The 20,710-nt window shown below is 26.4% G+C and overlaps 2 long non-coding RNA genes across 2 annotated transcripts; one reads left to right on the top strand and one right to left on the bottom strand.

The window, feature by feature from the left end:
* Positions 1 to 1,843: 1,843 nt before the first annotated feature.
* LOC126356342 (uncharacterized) lies at positions 1,844 to 18,249 on the bottom strand. Its single transcript, XR_007565636.1, has 2 exons — positions 17,827 to 18,249; positions 1,844 to 2,384 (listed from the first exon to the last, which is right to left on the bottom strand). It is a non-coding gene; the product is annotated as an uncharacterized LOC126356342 (long non-coding RNA).
* LOC126356341 (uncharacterized) lies at positions 2,868 to 18,827 on the top strand. The gene is made up of 2 exons (XR_007565635.1): positions 2,868 to 3,001; positions 18,444 to 18,827. It is a non-coding gene; the product is annotated as an uncharacterized LOC126356341 (long non-coding RNA).
* The last annotated feature ends 1,883 nt before the right edge of the window (positions 18,828 to 20,710 follow it).

Below are 20,710 nucleotides of genomic sequence, written 5' to 3'. Positions count from 1 at the left end.
AAATAAGTCCAGCCCCCACTTTTAAAACTTCAGAGGTGGAAAAGCTTCCATCATCGGTCCCCAAAACCGATATTTTAAATAAACTAACCCCTGAAATGATCAAAATAATAATTATATCATTATCAAATGTAATAAATATTAATTTTATTAAATTAAGACACCGAATATCAATAATGCTTTTTATTATCCTTCAAACATTCCTAGTTGGATTAATAACAGGAACACTAATAGAAAGATATTGATTATCATATATTTTATTTTTAACATTTCTTGGTGGTATACTAGTATTATTTATTTACATTACAAAAATTGCAACAAACGAAATATTTCAGCCTAAATCAATTACTAAAATTATTACATTAATAATGTGAGTATTTATCATATCAATATTAATTATTCTAGATATATCTATATTTATAGACTTTTTCGAAAACACCAAAACTATAAATATTGATAATTCAATCAATTATCAAGAAATAACAATATCTTTAGAAAAATTATATAATAGACCAACATTCATTATTACAATAATAATAATAATTTCTTTATTTTTAGCACTACTAGCAGTTGTTAAAATCACCAATATTAATCAGGGACCTATTCGTAAAATAAGATAATTACTAATGAATAAACCCTTACGATTAAGACATCCTTTAATTAAAATTATTAATAACTCTTTAATTGACTTACCTGCCCCAACCAATATTTCATTTTGATGAAATTTTGGATCCCTATTAGGGTTATGTTTGGTAATTCAAATCGTAACTGGACTATTTTTAGCTATACATTATACATCAAATATTGAAATAGCATTCAGTAGTGTAGTACACATCTGCCGAGACGTAAATAATGGTTGAATTATCCGAACCTTACATGCAAATGGAGCATCTATATTTTTTATTTGTATTTACTTACATGTAGGACGGGGAATTTACTACGGATCTTATATATATATACATACCTGAATAATTGGTACAGTGATTTTATTTTTAGTTATAGAAACTGCATTTATAGGATATGTCTTACCCTGAGGCCAAATATCTTTTTGAGGTGCAACAGTAATTACTAATTTATTATCAGCAATCCCATACTTAGGAACAGATTTAGTCCAATGAGTATGAGGAGGATTCGCTGTTGATAATGCAACATTAAATCGATTCTTCACATTCCATTTTGTATTACCATTTATTATTGCTGCTATAGCAGCAATTCATTTATTTTTTCTTCACCAAACAGGATCTAATAATCCTCTTGGACTAAATGGAGATATTGAAAAAATTCCATTCCATCCATACTTTACCTTTAAGGATTCTATTACATTTGTAATAATAACATCATTATTAATTATACTATGTTTAATCAATCCTTACCTATTAGGAGATCCAGATAACTTTGTACCTGCCAACCCATTAGTAACACCAGTTCACATTCAACCAGAGTGATATTTCCTATTTGCATATGCAATTCTACGATCTATCCCTAATAAGTTAGGAGGTGTTATTGCATTATTTTTATCAATTAGAATCTTAATAATTTTACCATTTTATAAAAAACACCATTCCGAGGCATTCAATTTTACCCTATTAATCAAATTTTATTCTGAATTATAGTAGTTGTTGTATGCTTACTAACGTGAATTCGTAAACGACCTGTTGAAGAACCTTATATTATAACAGGTCAAATCTTGACAATTATTTACTTTACATATTTCTTAATTAATGTCCATGTCGCAAACGCATGAGATAAATTAATTAAGGAATAAAGTTAATTAGCTTAGGAAAAGCATATGTTTTGAAAACATAAAATTAGAAGTTTAACTCTTCTATTAACTTTTCTCAAAAAATTTCACTAAACAAATGAGATAAATAAAATCTTTAAACCAACAAAGAAAATAAAAAAATTCAAAGATAAAGGTAAAAAACTTTTTCAAGCTAAGTACATTAATTTATCATAACGAAACCGTGGTAATGTCCCACGAACCCAAATAAAACCAAAAGATATAATAGCAAGCTTAATAAAAAATATAAAAGAATAAAAATCACCGCCTAAAAAAATTAAAGCCAATAACATTCTTATGAAGACAATTCTAGTATATTCAGCTAAAAAAATTAAAGTAAAACCACCCGCACCATACTCAATATTAAATCCTGAAACTAACTCAGATTCCCCTTCAGCAAAATCAAAAGGAGTACGATTAGTTTCAGCTAAACAAGACGCAAAACAAGCTAAAGCTAAAGGAAAAGAAATAATAATAAATCAACAATAAAGCTGATAGTTTATAAAATCAAACTTATTAAAACTACCAATTAAAATAATTAAAGACAATAAAATTAAAGCTAAACTAACTTCATAAGAAATTGTTTGAGCAACAGAACGAAGAGAACCTAATAATGAATAATTTGAATTAGAAGATCAACCAGGAATTATAACAGTATAAACACCTAATCTAGTACAACATAAAAAAAATAAAAATCCATAAGAAAAAGAACACATATAAGTTAAATAAGGAAAAATTACTCAAACGGCTAAAGAAATCATTAAATTAAAAACAGGGGAAAAATAATAAAGTAGGTAATTAGATATAATAGGAATTGGCTGCACCTTACAAATTAACTTAATAGCATCTCTAAATGGCTGAGGAATTCCAACAAAACCTACCTTATTTGGACCCTTTCGAATCTGAATATAACCTAAAACCTTACGCTCTAATAAAGTTAAAAAGGCAACACTAATTAAAACTCAAATAACCAATAAAAGAAAATTCAAAATAAATATAAATAAATCATAAAGTATCAATACTATTTGTAGAAAAAATCTACATAAATGAATTCTAAATTCAACACATTAATCTGTCAAAATAGTAAATAAATTAATATTAATCAATATAACAAAAAATATTTTAACCATATGGTCCTTTCGTACTAATATGGATTAATAATCTTAGGATAGAAACCGACCTGGCTAACGCCGGTCTGAACTCAGATCATGTAAGAATTTAAAGGTCGAACAGACCCAATCATTGGGCTCCTGCACCCAAAATTTTTCTTAATCCAACATCGAGGTCGCAATCTGCTTTGTCGATATGAGCTCTCAAAAACAATTACGCTGTTATCCCTAAGGTAACTTAATCTTATGATCATAAATTATGGATCAAAATAACAAACATAAATAAATGATATAATAATGAAGAGTTCATCTATTCTTCATGCCACCCCAACAAAACATCATCATTAAATATAGAAAGACAAACAAAAAACTATATAAAAGTAAAATGTCAAGCTCTATAGGGTCTTCTCGTCCTAAAGAAGAATTTAAGCCTTTTGACTCAAAAGTTAAATTCAAAAATTTATTAAGAGACAGTTGATTTCTCGTCAAGCCATTCATTCCAGCCACTAATTAAGAGACTAATGATTATGCTACCTTTGCACGGTCAAAATACCGCGGCTCTTTAAAAATACGCTCAGTGAGCAGGCCAGACCTCAAAATATAAACAAGAGGACATGTTTTTGATAAACAGGCGGAAATCAATTTTGCCTAGTTCCTTATAATAAGTTCACAAGGTAAAAATTTTATACAAATAAATATACTAATTCTATCATTATTACAAAAATTTTAAAATTAAATTAATAATCTTAATAAAAAACCTAAAATATTTATAAAATCAAAATAAAAAATAATGAACTAAAACGTAATCTTAAAGATAGCTGGTTTAAAGCTTACTATTATATTTCTATAAAATAAATTATAGGTTATTAACTTCAAAGCTTATCCCTTAAAGAATAAATAAGTTAATATTTTTACTTAAAAAATTAAATAAAAACAAATAACTTTAAAAAATTAAATTTTTTCTTAAGAAACTAGATATCTTGGGAAACGATTAACATCTCATTCTATAAATAATTTAATAATAATTATGATACATTAACTATAAATTATTTATAAATCAACCCAAATCGAGACAAGTAAAATAAATACTAAAATTTAGATAAACCCTGATACAAAAGGTACAATAAAAAAATCTACTTAAAAAAATTTAAAATAATATTTCATAAAACACTTACATTACCAATAAACTATAATTTAAAAAATCAATTCTATAAAATATACTAAGACAAAAATACAATAAAATTATTTATATTAAATAATTAAATAAACAAAAAATAAATATAATAAAATAAATAATCAAGATATCCTGATTTGCACAGAAAAATTTTCAGTGTAATTGAAACACTTTACTAATAAGTTATATCTTGAAACTCTTCCTAGATACACTTTCCAGTACATCTACTATGTTACGACTTATCTCATCTAAATTGAAGCTACTTTAAAATAAAATAGAATAATCAATAATGAGAGCGACGGGCGATGTGTACACATCTCAGAGCCAATATCAGTTAAATTAAATAAATTAAATTACTATCAAATCCACCTTCATTAACAGTATTTCACTATCAAATCCGTTATAAACAAAAATCTATTGTAACCCACCTCCTCTTAACTATAAGCTGCACCTTGACCTGAAATATTTTATAATTATAAATCTTGAGAATTATAACTCTAAATAATATAACTCTAAAATAATAGGGTATCTAATCCTAGTTTATTATTTAAATTTCACAGATTCATAAAAAGGGCCACAAATAAATTTTAACATTTCACCTTACAAATTTATATTTCAACCCTAATAATATAAACAACTGTTTTAACCAATAATATTCACATGTATCAATCGTATAACCGCGGCTGCTGGCACGAATTATGAAGATACTAAATCAATTGCTAAATCCAAAATCACTTGATAATTAAATCAAATTACTGCAAAAAGAACATTTAGTCTAACAAAACTTACATATAATACAAAGAAAAAGTGAATAAACAAGCAAGAATAAAACTTTTAAAAATAAAAAATAAGAAATTTTTAAATTTATCAAATCAGGAAAAAATAAAAGATTCAAATATTTAAAGAAAAAAAAAGAAAAAAACCACAAACATTAACAAAAAAAAAAGAAACGCCCCTATGTATGACCACAACAACTTCTCTATTATATATAATTAAAGATTAATATAGAACATGTATAGCAATAAATGTATTATATTCTTTCTTATTTAATCTTTCTTTTCACTAATAAATAAAGAAAGATTAAATAATATAATAAATATATTTTATACAATTATGTAATTTAATGCAATATGTTATTAATATGAATTCTTTTTTTTATATTAAGTTAACTTTCATATATATTAGTTAAATAATCTAATTATAGATAATTTATATAATTATATTATTATAATTAATATAATTATTTATATTAATTATAATATTTTATATTTAAATTAATAATTTTATTTATTATATCCAATTATAATAATATTAAATATTAAATTACATATTATTATATATATTATATTATAATAACCTATTTTAAGCTAAAAACATAAGTAGCTATAATCCTAGGTAAATAATTGCATTAAAATAATCAATTGATAATGGTAAGATGAACTTATAATACTTTAATTTCAATTAAATGTAATATATTAATATAAATTATTTATTATATATATATATAAAAAAATAAAATGAGCAGGATAAATTAATCCTAATTAAACAAAATAATACATAAAAGAATTTCAAAAAAAACTTTCGATTTATATATTAAATAAATGAAGTGCCTGATTAAAGGGTTACCTTGATAGGGTAAATAAAGTAAATAAAATTACCTTCATTAAAATTACATAAGATAGAATTAAACTACCTCCTTTAGTATCAAAAACTAACGTGCATCATACACCTTAATGTAAAAAGGTAAGCTAAACAAGCTAATGGGTTCATACCCCATTTATAGAGGTATCAATCCTCTCCTTTTTAATGACCAACAACTCTACAAAACTTCTCTTCCTATCAACATTAATGATAGGAACGATCCTGTCCATTTCATCAAATTCCTGTTTTGGGGTTTGAATAGGACTTGAGATCAACTTACTTTCATTTATTCCGCTCCTAACAAGAAATAAAAATATAATAATAAACGAATCATCAATTAAATATTTTATTGTCCAAGCAATAGCATCGACAATATTATTATTTTCAATTTTGCTGATTCAAATAAAATATCCCATGGGATGGGAAACAGAATTTATCCCATCAATAATAATTAGATCTAGACTATTATTAAAGATTGGAGCTGCACCTTTCCATTTCTGATTTCCAGAAGTTATAGGAGCATCAAGATGAAATAATTGTTTAACATTAATAACATGACAAAAAATCGCCCCAATAATGGTCTTATCTTATTGTATTCAATTAAGAACTTTTATTTGAACAATTATTATCTTAAGAATTATTATTGGGGCAATAGGAGGTTTAAATCAAACATCCTTACGACAACTTTTAGCATATTCATCAATCAGACATCTAGGTTGAATAATTAGATCATTAACAGTCAGAGAAAACATCTGAGAACTATACTTCATTATTTACTCACTATTAAGGTTAATTATAGTTTTATTATTTAAGCAAATAAATTTATTTTTCATAAATCAAATTTATTCAGCCAGAAATATAAAAACCGAAATTAAATTCATAATATTCTTATCTTTATTATCTTTAGGTGGACTACCACCATTCCTTGGATTCTTACCAAAATGAATTGTAATACAATCATTAATAGAAAACAATATAACAACTATTATAACTATTATAGTTGTATTAACTACAATTACACTCTACTACTATATACGTATTAGATTCTCAGCTCTAATTATATCATACACAGAAAATTCGTGATCTATAAAGATAAAGTCCCAAAAATCAAGAATCATTCTTCCTATAACAGTAATAATTTCAACAATAGGATTGATTTCAACATCAACCTTAATTTCATTATACTAAGGACTTAAGTTAATCAAACTAATAACCTTCAAAGTTATAATTAAAAGAATAATCTTTTAGGCCTTAGTAAAATTTTACACCTCTAGAATTGCAGTCTAGAATCATAATTGAATATAAGACCTAAATATGATAAGAGAGAAAACATCTCATAAGTAGATTTACAGTCTACCACCTAAAATTCAGCCATCTTACCGCAAAAATGATTATTCTCAACAAACCATAAGGACATTGGTACTTTATACTTCATATTTGGAGCATGAGCAGGAATAGTAGGAACATCAATAAGAATACTTATTCGTGCTGAACTTGGCCAACCCGGATCTCTAATTGGGGATGACCAGATTTATAATGTTATTATTACAGCTCACGCATTTGTAATAATTTTCTTTATAGTAATACCTATTATAATTGGTGGATTTGGTAATTGACTTGTTCCACTAATAATTGGTGCACCAGATATAGCATTTCCACGAATAAATAATATAAGTTTTTGATTACTACCACCTTCACTAACCCTTCTTCTTACATCTTCTATAGTAGATAATGGTGCTGGTACAGGATGAACAGTTTACCCTCCTCTAGCAGGAGCTATTGCACACGGGGGTGCATCTGTAGATCTAGCTATTTTTTCACTGCACTTAGCAGGTGTATCATCTATTCTTGGTGCAGTGAATTTCATTACAACAGCAATTAATATACGATCAGAAAGTATAACTTTAGATCAAACACCTTTATTTGTATGATCTGTAGCTATTACAGCATTACTTCTCCTTCTTTCACTTCCAGTTTTAGCAGGAGCTATTACTATATTAATAACAGATCGAAATTTAAATACATCATTCTTTGACCCTGCAGGAGGGGGTGACCCAATTCTATATCAACATCTATTTTGATTCTTTGGACACCCAGAAGTTTATATTTTAATTCTACCGGGATTCAGAATTATTTCACATATTGTATGTCAAGAAAGAGGAAAAATTGAATCATTTGGAACATTAGGTATAATTTATGCTATATTATCAATCGGACTAATAGGATTTATTGTATGAGCAATTCATATATTTACAGTAGGAATGGATGTTGACACACGAGCATATTTTACATCAGCAACAATAATTATTGCTGTACCTACAGGAATTAAGGTATTTAGATGATTAGCTACATTATATGGAACTAAATTCAAGTTCAATCCACCATTATTATGAGCTCTAGGATTTATTTTCCTATTTACAATTGGTGGATTAACAGGATTAGTATTAGCAAATTCATCACTTGATATTGTATTACATGATACATATTATGTAGTAGCCCACTTTCATTATGTATTATCTATAGGAGCAGTATTTGCAATTATAGGAGGTGTCATTCAATGATATCCACTATTTACAGGATTAACTATAAATAATACATGATTAAAAATCCAATTTACAATTATATTCATTGGAGTAAATTTAACATTCTTTCCTCAACACTTCCTAGGATTAGCAGGAATACCTCGACGATACTCAGACTACCCAGACGCATATACATCATGAAACGTAGTATCAAGAATTGGGTCTACAATTTCTATTGTAGGAATCATTATATTCATTGTAATTATATGAGGAAGAATGGTTACAAACCGAGCAATTATATTTAGAGCTAACATAAGAAGATCAACAGAATGACTACAAAATAACCCTCCTGCAGAACATAGTTACTCAGAATTACCATTAATCTCTAGATTCTAATATGGCAGATTAGTGCAGTAGATTTAAGCTCTACAAATAAAGGTTTGACCTTTTATTAGAAAATATTTATTAATGGCAACATGATCAAATTTATCTCTTCAAGATGGAGCTTCACCATTAATGGAGCAATTATCATTCTTTCATGATCATACTATGGTCGTATTATTATTAATTACAGTAATTGTAGGTTATGCCCTAAGTCATATATTATTTATTGCCTATACTAACCGTAATATACTTCATGGACATTTAATTGAAACAATCTGAACAGCTTTACCAGCAATTACATTAATTTTTATTGCCCTTCCATCATTACGACTATTATATTTACTTGATGATTCAGTAGATGCAATAATTACAATTAAAACCATTGGACGACAATGATATTGAAGATATGAATATTCAGACTTCACAGACGTAGAATTTGACACTTATATAACACCAGAACAAGACCTAGAAAATGATGGATTTCGACTGCTAGATGTAGATAACCGAACAATCCTACCAATAAATACAGAAGTACGAGTATTAACAAGAGCATCAGATGTTCTACACTCATGAGCAGTTCCTGCATTAGGGGTTAAAATTGATGCAACGCCAGGTCGGTTAAATCAAGGAACATTCACAATAAATCGACCTGGATTATTTTTTGGACAATGCTCAGAAATCTGTGGAGCAAACCACAGATTTATACCAATTGTAATTGAAAGCACTTCAGTAAATTTATTTATTAAGTGATTATCTAAGATAATTTAAGGAGTTAGTTAAAATAAATAACATTAGAGTGTCAATCTAAAGTAACTAAAAAAATTAGTACACCTTGAAATTCATCAGATGACTGAAAGTAAGTAATGGTCTCTTAAACCAAATAATAGTAAATTAACGACTACTTCTGATGGGGAAATTATATCCAAATCCCTCAAATATCCCCTCTTATATGATTCTCACTATTCATTATATTTTCAGCTACATTAATCTTGTTTAATCAAATAAACTTCTTCTCATTTAAACCTAACCTTATTAAAAGAGCAGAAAAAGGAACAATTGAAATAAAAAACTTAAATTGAAAATGATAACAAATCTATTCTCAACATTTGACCCATCAACTAACATCTTTAATTTATCATTAAATTGAACTAGAACATTTCTAGGACTATTATTAATCCCATCACTATTTTGACTTACACCATCACGAATTAACAATATCTTAAATAAACTAAATTTAATCTTACATAATGAATTTAAAACACTTCTTGGACCAAAATCATTTAATGGAACAACATTCATTTTCATCTCAATTTTTATTATAATATTATTTAATAATTTCATAGGATTATTCCCTTATATTTTTACTAGAACAAGACATTTAGCATTAACATTTGCAATTGCCCTACCTATATGGCTAAGATTTATATTATTTGGATGAATTAACCATACTAATCATATATTTACACACCTTGTACCACAAGGTACACCGCCTGCATTAATATCATTTATAGTACTAATTGAAACAATTAGTAATGTTATTCGACCAGGTACATTAGCAGTACGGTTGGCAGCAAATATAATTGCAGGACACTTATTATTAACCTTATTAGGAAACACAGGACCATCTATAGCAATAAACTTAATCTCATTACTAATTATTGGACAAATACTTCTATTAATTCTAGAATCAGCAGTAGCAATAATTCAAGCCTATGTTTTCTCAATTCTAAGAACTCTATATTCTAGAGAAGTACATTAAACCTATGTTAACAACTCACTCAAACCACCCATTCCACTTAGTAGACTATAGACCTTGACCATTAACAGGAGCAATTGGAGCAATAGTCCTAGTATCAGGACTAGCAAAATGATTCCACCTATTTAATATTAACTTATTCATAATTGGATTTGGAATTACCCTACTAACCATAATTCAATGATGACGAGATGTAGTACGAGAAGGAACATATCAAGGATTACATACAGGATTTGTATCAATTGGATTATGATGAGGAATAATTTTATTTATTGCATCAGTGGTATTATTTTTCGTTTCTTTTTTTTTTGAGCATTCTTTAGAAGAAGATTAGCACCAACAATTGAACTAGGAATACTATGACCTCCAATAGGAATTCAACCCTTTAACCCTATACAAATTCCATTACTTAATACAGCTATTCTTTTAGCATCAGGAGTAACAGTAACATGAGCACATCATAGTTTAATGGAATCTAATCATACTCAAGCACTACAAGGATTATTCTTCACAGTGTTATTAGGACTATACTTTACAATACTTCAAGCATATGAATATTGAGAAGCATCTTTTACCATTGCAGATGCAGTTTATGGATCAACATTCTTTGTTGCAACAGGATTCCATGGTTTACACGTAATTATTGGAATAATCTTTTTTTAAACATGTCTACTTCGACACTCAATAAATCAATTTTCACCAAGACATCACTTTGGATTTGAAGCAGCAGCATGATACTGACACTTCGTAGACGTAGTATGATTATTCTTATATATCTCTATTTATTGATGAGGTAGATAATTGTTTTTCTAGTATAAATAGTACATTTGACTTCCAATCAGAAAGCTTGATATAAATCAAGAAAAACAATTCTAATTCTATCAACAAGAGTTTTCATTAGATTTATTATTCCAATAATTGTTATAAACCTGGCAACAACACTATCAAAAAAATAAATTAATGATCGAGAAAAAAGATCACCATTTGAATGTGGGTTTGATCCAAAAAGATCAGCACGAATACCATTCTCACTACGATTCTTCCTAATCGCAGTAATCTTTTTAATTTTTGATGTAGAAATTGCACTAATTCTACCAATTGTAATTATTTTTAAAACTTCAGACATTATAATCTGAACAGTATCAACAATATTTTTTATTCTAGTTCTATTAGGCGGACTATACCATGAATGAAACCAAGGAGCATTACAATGAGCAGAATAAAGGGTTGTAGTTAAATATAACATTTGGGTTGCATTCAAAAAGTATTGATAATATCAATCAACCTTAAATAGAATAAGAAGCGAAATATTGCAGTCAGTTTCGACCTGAAAGATTGGTATGTACTACCCTTATTCTTATTAATTGAAGCCAAAAAGAGGCGTATTACTGTTAATAATATAATTGAACTATAATAGTTCCAATTAAGGAAATGTAAAGCCAATATGAAAGCTGCTAACTTTTTATATTAGCGGTTAAACTCCGTTAACATTTCTAAAATTTATATAGTTTAAATAAAACATTACATTTTCACTGTAAAAATAATATATCTATATTTATAAATACCTAAAAGTGAAAATACTTCCTTAACATCTTCAGTGTCACGCTCTAATTATAAGCTATTTAAGTAAACGAAAAACAATATTACCAAAATAAATATTCAAAAAATAAAAGTTAAAAGATAAATCTTGAAATTAGAATCATATCAACCTTGAATATAACCAATTAAATAAATAAATAATCTATATAAACCTTGACCACCAAGTAATTCACCTCAACCATAATCAAATGACTTAGATGAATAATAACCTATTTTTAAAGGAATATATCTAATAAACTTAGTTGAAAGAAAAGGTATAAATCATATAGAACCAGCAAATCTAACAAAAGAAAGTATACTTAAAGAAAATAAATTATGAGAAAAATCAAAATTAGAAATAAGATAACCTAAATAAGCACCTAAAATAACAACTGTAATAGTTAAAAACTTTAAATAATAAGGTAAAGCAATCACATGAGGAATAGGAAAAATTAATCAAGATAAAAGACTACCACCAAAAACAGCAACAAACAATAGACCAATTATTCCAAATGAAATATAATAACCCTTATCATCAAAAGAAAATCTAGAATAAAAATTATTATCACCAGATATTGAATAATAAAACAAACGAAAAGAATAAGAAGCAGTTAAACTAGTAGAAAAAAAATTAAACAATTAATTCATCTTAAACAAACCATCTCAAGAATTAAATCCTTCGAATAAAATTCCGCTAAAAAAGGTATTCCACACAAAGATAAACTAGAAACATTAAAACAAACTGAAGTTAAAGGTATGAAATTAACAATTGATCCTATAAAACGAATATCCTGAGAATCCTTCAAATTATGAATTATTGAACCTGCACATATAAATAATAATGCCTTAAATAAAGCATGAGCCAATAAATGAAAAAAATGCAAGCTTTGGATAACCCATAGCCAAAATTCTTATTATTAAACCAAGTTGTCTTAAAGTAGAAAGAGCAATAATCTTCTTCAAATCAAATTCAAAATTAGCACCCAATCCAGCCATAAATATAGTTATACAACCAATTAAAAGTAAAAATCAACCACAATTATAAGTATCCAATATTGGTCTAAAACGAATTAATAAATAAACACCAGCAGTAACAAGAGTAGAAGAATGAACTAAAGCAGAAACAGGAGTAGGAGCTGCTATAGCAGCAGGAAGTCATGAAGAGAAAGGAATCTGAGCTCTCTTAGTTATAGCTGCTAAAACAATTAATATAGTAATGAGCTTTATTTCAAAAGAATTAGAAATAAAATCATAATAATAAATATAATTTCAACCACCAAAATTTAACATTCATGCAATAGAAATTAAAATAGAAACATCACCAATACGATTAGAAAGTGCAGTTAATATACCAGCACTATAAGATTTTACATTTTGATAATAAATAACTAAACAATAAGAAACTAAACCTAAACCATCTCAACCCAATAAAATTCTAATTAAATTAGGACTAATAATTAAAAAAACTATAGAAGGAATAAATATTAAAACAATAATAATAAAACGATTTATATTCTTTTCACCAGATATATAATCCTCTCTATAATAAATAACCAAAGAAGAAATATATATAACAAAAGATATAAAAATAAGAGATATTCAATCCAAAATTAAAGTTATAACAACTATAGAACCATTTAAATTGAAAAGCTCTCACTCAACAAAAACTCTATAATCAATTATTAAATAATAAATACCTAAAATAAAAATTATAGTTCTCGAAATAAACAAAGAAAAAAAACTCAAAGAACAAATAGAAAATAAATTCACGGCCTAAGATGAAAAACTTCATATCATTGATTCCACAAAACAATATTTTTAATTAAAATACTTAAGCAAACTAAACAAAGAAATATTCACCCTTTAAACAGAGAATATTTAAAGGCAATCAATGTAAAAGTAAAAGATGATATTCACGAAAATAACCAAGAGAACAAGTATAAACACCAGAATAATAATTCCCATGCTGAGAATAAGAATATATATACAAAGTATAAACAGCTCTAAAAAAAGATAAAAAAATCAAAGCAAAGAATCTAAAAGAAGATCAAGATATAATTCTATTTAATAATCTAATTTCACCTACCAAATTTAAAGAAGGAGGAGCAGCCATATTTGATGATCTTAAAAGAAATCATCATAAAGCCATTCTTGGCATCAAATTAATTATACCCTTGTTAATTAATAATCTTCGTCTACCTAAACGTTCATAAATAATATTAGATAAACAAAATAAACCAGAAGAACATAAACCATGACCAACCATTAGAGAAAGAGAACCTACACAACCTCATCAATTCATAGTCATCAATCCACCAATAACCATTCTTATATGAGCAACAGAAGAATATGCAATTAAAGACTTTAAATCAACCTGACGAAAACAAATAAATCTTACAATAACACCCCCAGATAAACCTAAAGATAATCAAAAATAATTAAACTTTAAACCCAAATAAGAAATAACCTTTATAACACGAAAAATACCATAACCACCTAACTTTAATAAAACACCAGCAAAAATTATTCTACCTGAAATAGGGGCCTCTACATGAGCCTTAGGAAGTCATAAATGAACCAAAAATATAGGTATCTTAACTAAAAAAGCCAAAATTATAAATACATAAAACATAAAATAATAAGAACCAAAATCAACCAATAAAGGAAAATATAAAGTATTAGAAAAATCATAAACCTTAAATAAAACTAATAATAAAGGTAATCTAGCAACCAAAGTATAAAAAATTAAATAAACACCAGCCTGAAAACGCTCAGGTTGATAACCCCAACCCAAAATTAAAAGTAAAGTAGGAACTAATCTAGCCTAAAAAAAATATAAAAAGAAAGAAGACTTAATCTAGCAAATGAACAATAAAGCATAATTATTAAAATCAAAACCATAAAAACAAAAAAATTAGAATGATATGAACTTAAATAAACTGAACCTCTAGCAGTGATTATTAAAAACAAATCCAAAAACTAAGTAAAATTAAACTAAAAGAAAAATAATCAATACCAAAATAATATCTAATTATATTCAAATCAGCATATGAATAAACACAAATGATAAAAACAAAACACGACAGAAACATTAAAGAATGAACCAACCATCAACAATTATTTAATAAACAAAGAGGGATCAAAAAAATAGTTATAAATAAATACTTTAACATAAAGATAAACCAAAAGAATTAAAAAAATCATTACCATGAGAACGAATTATTGAAACTAAAATAGAAAGACCTAAAGCACCCTCACAAACAGAAAAAACTAAAAAAATAACAGGATAAAAATAATCATAATCAAACTCAATAAGAAAAACAATAACTAATATAAATAAAGAAAGAACAATATATTCTAATCTCAAAAGAACCATTAATAAATATTTACGTTTAGAAGAAAAAACATTAACACCAGCAAAATAAATCAATAAAGAAGTAAAAATAGAGAATATAAACATTAGTTTTAATAGTTTAAAAAAAACGCCGGTCTTGTAAACCGGAAATAAGTCCAGCCCCCACTTTTAAAACTTCAGAGGTGGAAAAGCTTCCATCATCGGTCCCCAAAACCGATATTTTAAATAAACTAACCCCTGAAATGATCAAAATAATAATTATATCATTATCAAATGTAATAAATATTAATTTTATTAAATTAAGACACCCAATATCAATAATGCTTTTTATTATCCTTCAAACATTCCTAGTTGGATTAATAACAGGAACAATAATAGAAAGATATTGATTATCATATATTTTATTTTTAACATTTCTTGGTGGTATACTAGTATTATTTATTTAAATTACAAGAATTGCATCAAACGAAATATTTCATCCTAAATCAATTACTATAATTATTACATTAATAATGTGAGTATTTATCATATCAATATTAATTATTCTAGATATATCTATATTTATAGACTTTTTCAAAAACACCGAAACTATAAATATTGATAATTCAATCAATTATCAAGAAATAACAATATCTTTAGAAAAATTATATAATAGACCAACATTCATTATTACAATAATAATAATAATTTCTTTATTTTTAGCACTACTAGCAGTTGTTAAAATCACCAATATTAATCAGGGACCTATTCGTAAAATAAGATAATTACTAATGAATAAACCCTTACGATTAAGACATCCTTTAATTAAAATTATTAATAACTCTTTAATTGACTTACCTGCTCCAACAAATATTTCATTTTGATGAAATTTTGGATCCCTATTAGGGTTATGTTTGGTAATTCAAATCGTAACTGGACTATTTTTAGCTATACATTATACATCAAATATTGAAATAGCATTCAGTAGTGTAGTACACATCTGCCGAGACGTAAATAATGGTTGAATTATCCGAACCTTACATGCAAATGGAGCATCTATATTTTTTATTTGTATTTACTTACATGTAGGACGGGGAATTTACTACGGATCTTATATATATATACATACCTGAATAATTGGTACAGTGATTTTATTTTTAGTTATAGCAACTGCATTTATAGGATATGTCTTACCCTGAGGCCAAATATCTTTTTGAGGTGCAACAGTAATTACTAATTTATTATCAGCAATCCCATACTTAGGAACAGATTTAGTCCAATGAGTATGAGGAGGATTCGCTGTTGATAATGCAACATTAAATCGATTCTTCACATTCCATTTTGTATTACCATTTATTATTGCTGCTATAGCAGCAATTCATTTATTTTTTCTTCACCAAACAGGATCTAATAATCCTCTTGGACTAAATGGAGATATTGAAAAAATTCCATTCCATCCATACTTTACCTTTAAGGATTCTATTACATTTGTAATAATAACATCATTATTAATTATACTATGTTTAATCAATCCTTACCTATTAGGAGATCCAGATAACTTTGTACCTGCCAACCCATTAGTAACACCAGTTCACATTCAACCAGAGTGATATTTCCTATTTGCATATGCAATTCTACGATCTATCCCTAATAAGTTAGGAGGTGTTATTGCATTATTTTTATCAATTAGAATCTTAATAATTTTACCATTTTATAAAAAACACCATTCCGAGGCATTCAATTTTACCCTATTAATCAAATTTTATTCTGAATCATAGTAGTTGTTGTATGCTTACTAACGTGAATTGGTAAACGACCTGTTGAAGAACCTTATATTATAACAGGTCAAATCTTAACAATTATTTACTTTACATATTTCTTAATTAATGTCCATATTGCAAACGCATGAGATAAATTAATTAAGGAATAAAGTTAATTAGCTTAGGAAAAGCATATGTTTTGAAAACATAAAATTAGAAGTTTAACTCTTCTATTAACTTTTCTCAAAAAATTTCACTAAACAAATGAGATAAATAAAATCTTTAAACCAACAAAGAAAATAAAAAAAATTCAAAGATAAAGGTAAAAAACTTTTCAAGCTATTACATTAATTTATCATAACGAAACCGTGGTAATGTCCCACGAACCCAAATAAAACCAAAAGATATAATAGCAAGCTTAATAAAAAATATAAAAGAATAAAAATCACCGCCTAAAAAAATTAAAGCCAATAACATTCTTATGAAGACAATTCTAGTATATTCAGCTAAAAAAATTAAAGTAAAACCACCCGCACCATACTCAATATTAAATCCTGAAACTAACTCAGATTCCCCTTCAGCAAAATCAAAAGGAGTACGATTAGTTTCAGCTAAACAAGAAGCAAAACAAGCTAAAGCAAAAGGAAAAGAAATAATAATAAATCAACAATAAAGCTGATAGTTTATAAAATCAAACATATTAAAACTACCAATTAAAATAATTAAAGACAATAAAATTAAAGCTAAACTAACTTCATAACAAATTGTTTGAGCAACAGAACGAAGAGAACCTAATAATGAATAATTTGAATTAGAAGATCAACCAGCAATTATAACAGTATAAACACCTAATCTAGTACAACATAAAAAAAATAAAAATCCATAAGAAAAAGAACACATATAAGTTAAATAAGGAAAAATTACTCAAACGGCTAAAGAAATCATTAAATTAAAAACAGGGGAAAAATAATAAAGTAGGTAATTAGATATAATAGGAATTGGCTGCTCCTTACAAATTAACTTAATAGCATCTCTAAATGGCTGAGGAATTCCAACAACACCTACCTTATTTGGACCCTTTCGAATCTGAATATAACCTAAAACCTTACGCTCTAATAAAGTTAAAAAGGCAACACTAATTAAAACTCAAATAACCAATAAAAGAAAATTCAAAATAAATATAAATAAATCATAAAGTATCAATACTATTTGTAGAAAAAATCTACATAAATGAATTCTAAATTCAACACATTAATCTGTCAAAATAGTAAATAAATTAATATTAATCAATATAACAAAAAATATTTTAACCATATGGTCCTTTCGTACTAATATGGATTAATAATCTTAGGATAGAAACCGACCTGGCTCACGCTGGTCTGAACTCAGATCATGTAAGAATTTAAAGGTCGAACAGACCTAATCATTGGGCTCCTGCACCCAAAATTTTTCTTAATCCAACATCGAGGTCGCAATCTGCTTTGTCGATATGAGCTCTCAAAAACAATTACGCTGTTATCCCTAAGGTAACTTAATCTTATGATCATAAATTATGGATCAAAATAACAAACATAAATAAATGATATAATAATGAAGAGTTTATCTATTCTTCATGTCACCCCAACAAAACATCATCATTAAATATAGAAAGACAAACAAGAAACTATATAAAAGTAAAATGTCAAGCTCTGTAGGGTCTTCTCGTCCTAAAGAAGAATTTAAGCCTTTTGACTCAAAAGTTAAATTCAAAAATTTATTAAGAGACAGTTGATTTCTCGTCAAGCCATTCATTCCAGCCACTAATTAAGAGACTAATGATTATGCTACCTTTGCACGGTCAAAATACCGCGGCTCTTTAAAAATACGCTCAGTGAGCAGGCCAGACCTCAAAATATAAACAAGAGGACATGTTTTTGATAAACAGGCGGAAATCAATTTTGCCTAGTTCCTTATAATAAGTTCACAAGGTAAAAATTTTATACAAATAAATATACTAATTCTATCATTATTACAAAAATTTTAAAATTAAATTAATAATCTTAATAAAAAACCTAAAATATTTATAAAATCAAAATAAAAAATAATGAACTAAAACGTAATCTTAAAGATAGCTGGTTTAAAGCTTACTATTATATTTCTATAAAATAGATTATAGGTTATTAACTTCAAAGCTTATCCCTTAAAGAATAAATAAGTTAATATTTTTACTTAAAAAATTAAATAAAAACAAATAACTTTAAAAAATTAAATTTTTTCTTAAGAAACTAGATATCTTGGGAAACGATTAACATCTCATTTCTATAAATAATTTAATAATAATTATGATACATTAACTATAAATTATTTACAAATCAACCCAAATCGAGACAAGTAAAATAAATACTAAAATTTTGATAAACCCTGATACAAAAGGTACAATAAATTAAATCTACTTAAAAAAATTTAGAATAATATTTCATAAAACACTTACATTACCAATAAACTATAATTTAAAAAATCAATTCTATAAAATATACTAAGACAAAAATACAATAAAAATATTTATATTAAATAATTAAATAAACAAAAAATAAATATAATAAAATAAATAATCAAGATATCCTGATTTGCACAGAAAAATTTTCAGTGTAAATGAAACACTTTACTAATAAGTTATAATTTGAAACTCTTCCTAGATACACTTTCCAGTACATCTACTATGTTACGACTTATCTCATCTAAATTGAAGCTACTTTAAAATAAAATAGAATAATCAATAATGAGAGCGACGGGCGATGTGTACACATCTCAGAGCCAATATCAGTTAAATTAAATAAATTAAATTACTATCAAATCCACCTTCATTAACAGTATTTCACTATCAAATCCGTTATAAACAAAAATCTATTGTAACCCACCTCCTCTTAACTATAAGCTGCACCTTGACCTGAAATATTTTATAATTATAAATCTTGAGAATTATAACTCTAAAAAGATTCTCTGATAACGGAGATATACAAACAAATAAATTAAGTAGAGTAAATCGTGTATTATCAATCATGGGGTAGGTTCCTCTGAATGGAATGAGATACCGCCAAATTCTTTGGGTTTAAAGACCTTAACTAATAGTACCCTGGTAAATATAATTAACATTTAAAATAATAGGGTATCTAATCCTAGTTTATTATTTAAATTTCACAGATTCATAAAAAGGGCCACAAATAAATTTTAACATTTCACCTTACAAATTTATATTTCAACCCTAATAATATAAACAACTGTTTTAACCAATAATATTCACTTGTATCAATCGTATAACCGCGGCTGCTGGCACGAATTATGCCGATACTAAATCAATTGCTAAATCCAAAATCACTTGATAATTAAATCAAATTACTGCAAAAAGAACATTTAGTCTAACAAAACTTACATATAATACAAAGAAAAAGTGAATAAACAAGCAAGAATATTACTTTTAAAAATAAAAAATAAGAAATTTTTAAATTTATCAAATCAGGAAAAAATAAAAGATTCAAATATTTAAAGAAAAAAAAAGAAAAAACCACAAACAATAACAAAAAAAAGAAACGCCCCTATGTATGACCACAACAACTTCTCTATTATATATAATTAAAGATTAATATGGAACATGTATAGCAATAAATGTATTATATTCTTTCTTATTTAATCTTTCTT

Source organism: Schistocerca gregaria, chromosome 3 (assembly GCF_023897955.1).
Source record: "Schistocerca gregaria isolate iqSchGreg1 chromosome 3, iqSchGreg1.2, whole genome shotgun sequence".
NCBI lineage: Eukaryota > Metazoa > Arthropoda > Insecta > Orthoptera > Acrididae > Schistocerca > Schistocerca gregaria.
Note: the sequence above shows the minus strand (reverse complement) of the source record. Positions and strands in the feature narration are given on the sequence as shown.